Source organism: Notolepis coatsorum, assembly GCF_963971535.1.
Source record: "Notolepis coatsorum genome assembly, chromosome: 8".
Lineage (NCBI taxonomy): Eukaryota > Metazoa > Chordata > Actinopteri > Aulopiformes > Paralepididae > Notolepis > Notolepis coatsorum.
In genome coordinates, this window is record NC_140172.1 from 110,546,894 (window position 1) to 110,555,182 (window position 8,289).

The following is an 8,289-nucleotide window of genomic DNA, read 5'->3' on the forward strand; positions in this document are numbered from 1 at the left end:
GTGACATGGCATTAAATGGTCTGATGAGGGTTGGCGAGGCATGTATTAGGATATATATTACTACCCACAAACTCCACGGGACTCCGGAGAATATAGAGGCTACGAAGGAAGTGTCAAGCAACGACATACATGGTTGACTGCAGTTAAACAGTCAATGAGGGAAATGGTCAGAAGGTGTCTATGAATTCTGCATTTGAAGGCCTAAAGACCATTGTCTGCAATGGATCCAATGTCATGCTCTGGTAGGCAGTGTGTAGAAAGCTTCTGTCCAAGGAGTGTGTTCTGGAAGCCTGGGAGGTTGAGAGCATGGTCTGGAGCCTGGGAGGTTGAGAGCATGGTCTGTTGTGGCTGTGCGTAGGCGGGTAGTATGAGGTCCATGGGGTAAGTGGTGAGAGTGGTGGGGGTGCATGTACATCCTGGTCCACTCCAATTATTTTCAGGGGGTTCTTTTTCGATGTTGTCAAGCAGGATAAGGTGAGTACTGTAGGTGGGGCACTCATGGAGGACAAGTATGGCTGACTCGTCTAATTCGTTCTAGTATTTGTCTAATTTGATACAAAATATGGGTTATTATTACGATTTATTAGTGTCGTGGCTCTAATGTAGCATTATGCGGCTCCTAATTACAGCATAATGTAGGTCTATGGTGTCTAATTAGGGTATAACTGTATTTGTTTACTCTCTAATTAAGAACATATTATGTATTATTTATTGTTGTTTTTTATAATTTTTTTATTTGATAGAAAGTACAGCTTTCTCTTATTAGTGTGCCGTGATATAAAGTGCGAGCGACATTATTCCACCGGTTCACACCATCCAGGTTGGTCTGAGCAGGTCAGTCACACACATCCACACCAATCCCCTGGTCAGTAGGAACAACAAACAGCATCGCTGCTGGCACACAAAACAAGGCTTCCAACACTGCAAAACATTGATCTGTGACTCTCACAAAGGGAACAACAATGTTGACGCCGTTTTCACTGCAGCTTAAAAAGAATACGTGCAGTGGTTGTGGGAATTATATATATTTTTTAACTCTTTTTTGAGTGGCATAACCTAAGGCTTAGTGGTCACATGCGTGGACAGCACTTTTTAGCTCTTATGTCCACAATTGTGTACACTGCTGAATTTGGGTCTTATGGCTACATATGTGGGCACTTATACTACCCGACTCTCCACAATAAAGGCACACCACTCTGAAAACGGTTGGGTGAAATTTCTAAAGTATTTACTATTTTCCCTTGAAGACAGTTTCATACTGTTAAAAATCTGAAATGCAGGTACATTTCATAAATACATATATATTTAATTGTTTTCCCAATACAGATACAACTTGAATAGCACCAACTATTTGGGCATGCAGGCCTTCGGTGTACAGGCTCAAAATATTGTATGGAAAAAAACCTTAATGACCAGAGATGAGGTCCAGCTGTTGCCAATCACAAGCTGCTCAGAAATGACCTGATCAGCACAACAAGTCTTGAGTATAGGCTACATTGTTGGTTATGTATTGTATTTTGAAACAAAGCCTGATTCAGTGTGTGATTGTTGAACCCATAATGTGGTAGTTATGCCCTTTTAAAGGTTTCAACATTCACCTTTAATTATGTCTGTTAGGCCTGTTAAGGTCATAGTTTTTGGGAAGCTGCTGTACACAGCTATCTACAGTATGGTGCAACGTTTCTAACCTCTAACAACGAATATAATCTCACAGGAAACTGAGCAAGAGCAGCAACCAGGGAAATAGTCATACAGTATAATAGGCATACAGTATAATATAAAACAAATACCAAACACAAAATGTACAGAGCTTAGACCCTTAACGAGGGAGAATCTAACACAAGTGTCCACAGTTAATGAAGAAACACACATTAAAAGAACAGACTAATATCGCAGCCCAACTTCAAAACAACCAAAAAACACACCACTTCACAGCAGCCCAGGTAGGACTATTGATTCACAACATCATCTTCCCGTGTGGAACAGATAATCTATATACGACGTGCAGCGGCGCCTTCGTTATGCTCGTGTACAGTCTGGCAGGAACACTGCGACGTCGCCGCACCCAGCGCCCGTTCCCACCGGCAAAACATTGATCAGTATCTGTCGCCGGGGGTGACCGTTAACATAGCGTCAGCCCGGGGTCGGGGCAAGACGAGACAGGATCTAAAGGTATGATGGAGAGTTCGGCCCGGAGGATCGTCCCCGTCGATTTCATTTCCCGAGGCAGACGTTAGCGAGGGTTTTTAATATCATTCTGTAATAAGGGGGAACGCCTGTCATAATTCCTGTTAACACTTCTCCTGGAGCCCCCCGCGGTCCCAATGACACGACTGCTCTAGTATAAGTCTGGCTTTGCTCACATCGACGGCACACACCTCCCCAACCCGTTTGCAGTATTCCATCGCAGACATCTCGGTCGCAAACAACAGGTGAGTGCAATCAAATAGCAGGTGATTATCATCTGTGCTGTGGCACTGCGCCATATCGTATGGCAAAGAAACGTTGTGAGAATACTATTATATAGGTTATCTCTTCAGGTGTTTACTGTAGCATTTTCTCTATAGCTCCCCATAGTTTTCAATGTAGCCATTGTGACATCACCGGTGGAATGTTAAGTGCTAATCACGCCGGTGTGGTCGTACACCTGAAAGGGTTAAATATGAGGAGACATTCCGAAAGATTGTGATAAAACATCCTAGGTGGAGGGAAGTGTGAATAACAAGGGACGTATTTCCTTTCATGTCATGTAATGACACTTACATAACAAAATGGCATATATGTTATGAATATATGAATATATTTGGTTCCTCGAGTTAATCCCGAACTTGGAAAGACTGCCTTTAGTTATTTTTTTATGCCCCACATGCATGCACAACCATTCAGTGTCTGCTACAAATCTGCACTTGTGTAACCTTTGGACATTTTAAGAATACAATACAATCTGATTCATGTTCGGCACCATTTCAAATGACCTCGATTGGTTTTCTGGGTTTTAGCTCATGTGAAGTGTTACAATCAGCAGATAGAGAGTATGTGAATTGCCTTGATCTGGGATACGACATACCTTTGGATCTGTCTTAACTCTTTGCCCGCCAAAAAAAAAAGTCGGGTCTCGTCGCCAACCACTGAGCGCCAAACCCGACTTTTCTTGGGTTTTGATCCTTTGATCTTTTTCCTTTGATCCCTGTTCTAAACACTCGCTCTGAGCTGTCTGGGTCTCCCTGGCACAGCTGCCTACATTGGAATTGCAATGACGATCAAATTCCGCCAGGTGGCAGTATCGCCTACCTTTTTAACTGGGTTAGTTTAGTGTGGGGAGTGTCTGCAAGAACTCCTCCCCCTCAGAGGGAATCAGGACAGAGCAATCGCTCAGAGATTTTATCGCCTCAAACCTATTGTTTCCCGTATACACAAGTATACACATACAGTATACACAAGTAATTACGATCGCGATGGGATCACCGGGATTATTCTTTTTGGAGTACCTTCTGGCTAATTATTTTTCATCAAATTTTTTTGTTCTCACTTTTTTCTGTATTTTTCTCCCATCCCAATTTAGTCGTTATGCCAATTCCCTTCCTGGTCGTTGCACGCATTGCCCCACTGTCGGCCTAGGGAGGGTGAAGACTACCACATGCCTCTTCCGATACATGTGGAGTCAGCCAGCCGCTTCTTTTCACCTGACAGCGAGGAGTCTCACTGGGGGAATGCAATGCATGTGGAGGTTCACGCTATTTCCCCCCGATCCCCTCCCTGCTGAACAGGCGCCCTGACCGACCAGTAGGAACCGCAGTCGACCAGGATACACACATACCCCGCCGGCTTCTCACCCGCTAACACTGCCAATTGTGTTAGTAGGGACGACTGACCAAGCCGGAGGTACTGCTGCAGCTGGATTCGAACCCAGAGTCTCTGCGGTGGTAGGCGAGTGCATTCTCCACTGCGCTACCCAGCTGCCCAGGTAAGATATATTCTATGTCTATTTTACCGAACCTAAAACATGTTTTTGTACCAATCACAGTGTCATATTTTACCGGACCTAAAACATGCTTTTGGTAACGATCGCAGTTTTGGGGTAAGACGACCCCCCCCCCCCCCCCCCCATTGATGATTTTGTGAAGACACATATGTATATGGTATATACCTTTGATTTGGAAGTATTTTGGGTTTCAGTCGAGCAACCTGAACCATTTGGGCATAACGCGTCATATCTCGCAATCTATGAAACAAGACTGGATTATTTTGGAAAGGGGCAATGTTTAGCGTGTAATAGCGCACAAACTAAAGTATGTAGAAATTAACTGGTTTGTCAATGTTGGACAATAAACAATGCCTGTCAAATGAGCCATACTATTGTCTCCATAGCTATAATACAGAACACATGATGGGTCCGCAAACATTGCGAAAATGGTGAATAACGCTGGTGCCATTGAGTAAAGATGGGGAAATAGCGTGGCAGTCAATGAGTTAAGGGGGAATTTAACTAAACAAACTAAATTTAACTAATTAAGTTAAGATGAAAATGTATTAATTTCGCCAGCTGTCAGTCCCTGTAGTCACACGCTGTCCAACTATGGGTGGAATGGTGGCTAGAAGGATGGTTAGGGAGCTGGCTACACTGATGCATCACAAAATGGAGAGAAGCCAGATGGAAGGTATTGTTCTCCGTTGGTTTGGTTGTAATTACAACCTGAAGCAATGTTGTAGTACTCGAGTCCGGGACTCAGACTCAAGTCCGAGTCCTGGACTGATTTTCAGGACTCGTGACTCGACTTGGACTTGAGCACTGATGACCCGGACTTGGACTCGGGCATTGACTGCTTTCGGACTGGGATGGTGCAGACTCGGACTCTGACTTGTTAATTGTTAAATGCCGTTATTTATTTATGATTTGTCTTGTAATGGGCCCTAATCCTTTGGCATGAGATATGTATTGGCTATTGTGTCACAAAGATAAACTACCTTTGAAATGGTGACCGCTGTGTCATTAATGCTTAATGTAGACCTTTTTTTTTATTTCTGTCAGCTCTTTGACTGCCAGAGTGGAGTGGACTCCACCTTGATGACTTGTGCTCGGACTCAGACTAGGGTAATGGGGACTCTACTCGGACTCGACTCTGGCTCTTCTTTGGTGACTCAGACTTGGACTTGGTCTCTAACACTGGGGTCTCGAGACTCGACTCGGACTTTAGTGACTCGACTATAACACTGACCTGAAGTATTTGTGTGTTTGGAGAAGAAAAATTGCAACAATCGGATGCTCCTCGTTGAGAGATTATTAAAAACAAGGCGTAGATGGACAGACACAACAGATCAGAGTGGCCCAGGCCCTAGATTCTTGTATGAGAAGCTGCTGGGATATAAACAACTGACCTATCTCAAACCCTTCTTCTTTCCATGATCCTCCAATTGCAACTGTTGCTTCTCTCCGACGGAGGAAATCATGTATACATAAAGTATTTCACATACATATTGAATCAGAAAGGTGGATATAGAAATCTAGGGGGCAAAAGCTTCACAAAATGCATAAACCATATCAACACACCTGTTTAAATTAAAACAACCATTCCCTAAGGATCTCATTATGTAGTATGATGAACTGCGATTAATTAATGGACCTACTGACATACACTATAACCCACATCGGCCCAATTAGATTTAAAAAAAATTGCCATATTGAATAACAATTAGTATAAATGGGTTTTTTCCATACATTTTTTCAATAACCTACTGAAAATGGATGGCTCAGCAGCATCTCTACACCTTTACCCTCATTAGGAATACAAGGATCTATGAATATGCAAATTGGCAAAAAGCACCCATTGATATTTACCAGGAATTCCATGTCAGCAGCTAATATACTTTCAAGACATGTCAACACCTACTCAGCTTTCTGTGTAGCTGAAACTCAAGGTGTTGTCACCGTTGCCACATATTAGACCATGAGAGGTTCATATGAGTGACTTCACACATGCAACTCAGATTTCAGAGACGTATATAGAAGCTCTCCCTCTCCAAGGGAAGAATGTGAAAAAGGTTCTCTGGTGACAGGTCTGCATGAATAACCATCCTTATCTCAAATACCAAAATCAACAAATTTTTCAGTGGGGGGATCTTTAAGAGACACGACCAAGGTGGAAGGCAAATCTATTGGCTTGCATGAAACACCAGGTGGGTGTCAAAAGGGACATCTCCCCAGAGAGAGGCAGATTGCCAAACCAGATGCTGTAGAGTTATTTCACAGCATGCGCCTCTATCTCTACTACTAGACCTCAGTCTGTCTTGCATTATACCACCGCTTCTTTACCTGTTTATTGGTTTTGTTTCAGGGACTGGCATACCTTTGCGTTTCAGTACTGGGGACCTGCAAGGGTTGGCATGGCAATTATTAACAGCTTACATCTAGGGCTGGGTGGTGAACCGAATAATGAGGTTTACCATTATGGATCCATGCAAAGGTATGCATTACTATGCCTTCATTCACAATGTATACAGTACATTTCGCATAAAAAACAAGACTTAATTAAATAACATCATGACAATTGTATTACATGACAAAAAAAATGCGTATCACATTGTCATTTTTACTGGACACCCTGAAACCCCCTTGAGGACCACTGGCGGTACCCAGACCCCATGTTGAGAACCACTGTTCTACACTGTACTGTCCGAAATAAGTGTAAATGCTGTTACACTAATTTCTCCCATTTCTAGGCCACATATACTGTAGGAAAAAATGGTGGGTGTGAATCAGAATCAAGAGGAAGACCTCAAAAACATGTCCAAAGAAAATGTATGGAATCCTAGTCGAGGAAAAGAGAGAGGAGAAAAAAAAGAAAACACATGCCTGAAATGATGCCACGACCCCGGGGAATATTACAGATTCCGCAGAGCCACACCGGCTTATACCCTTGGTGTTAAAAAAGTACCTCTCTGGAGGTGAGCTACACCATCATTATTCCACACATCATAGACGGCAAGCCTATAGGATGGAATAAAGCATGCGCGCCTCAGCCCCCCAGCACACTATAGTTCAAAGCATTTCCCACAGGAAAAGAAACACACAAGCACACACACTCTCTCTCCCCTGAGGTTTCAAATGAGCCGCGGTGCAGCCAGTCACGTTATCCATTATCACATCGGGCAAAAGGAAACCGGAAACATTTACTGTACGGTATAATATACACACCTCACGTGGCTTGAATGTAAATTGTGCCTTCGCTGCATTTTAATAAGTGCTTCCAGGTATGACGTGTCTCTCTGCAACTCAATCAGTCAACACCTTGTAGTTAAATATCTCACGTAAAAAAGATATATAGTATATACGAAAATGGTTCCTGGGCGTGCAGATGTATACATATTATTCCTCCGCTGTGCTGCATGTGTGTTGATGGTCTACAGCAGTTTCTGCAGAAATAATAAGTCTTCCTTACCCGGGACATATGCATACAGTAAGCAAAATCCCTTGATAAGTCTAGGATCGATGTGTATAGCAGTAGCTATTACAGGAAGTCCCCCAACCACAGCTACCCCCTGTTAGCACTGCTGCGTCTACCGGGGCCTTCTAAAGAAATTCAAGTCATTAGACCTATTTTTACACAAAAAAAGTGTGTTTCTTAAATTACTCGGTTGTCATTCCTTACAAATGATGATTCCCCACCACCGCTCCCCCAAGGTGGTCCTGTTGGGAGTGGAGAAATAGCAGCGCAGCAATAAATAGCCTGTCCACGGCGCCACTACCTCTGCACAGTATCAGGGTCTCCTCCTCGTGTTACCTGAGTTATATATTTGAGCGGCAATATCCGTTTATCACAACATTACGCCGCCCGCGTCTCCTCCCAGCGCCCTAAACGCGGGCTAATCGTGTACATCGTATTCACATTTCCTCCGGTCGTGAATTCATGCTCCGTGATAAGATATGTACTCGCTAGATTAGGTTTTAAGCAGCCATGCAGGAGATACGCTATCTTTTACCCGCGCTGGTAAATAGTGTGACTCATGTTCTATATTAGGAAAATTATGAGAAGTACATCCACCCCCCACCCCCCCTTTCCCCACTACAGCCCAGGGTAGGGGGGCATAAACAAACCCCTCCACCGGGAGCCTGGAGATTGCACATTTTTGGCGACATACTGTAAAAGGAAGGGTTGGATTCAATTTCCACATTCGTTTAGACGAATTTTTTGCTCAATGTGTGGACAGTAATGGAACGAGCCCCCATGGGCAACTTTTTTAACAAACTGTTTCATGCGTTTGTTACATGGCTTTGATTCGATTCCCTCTCAA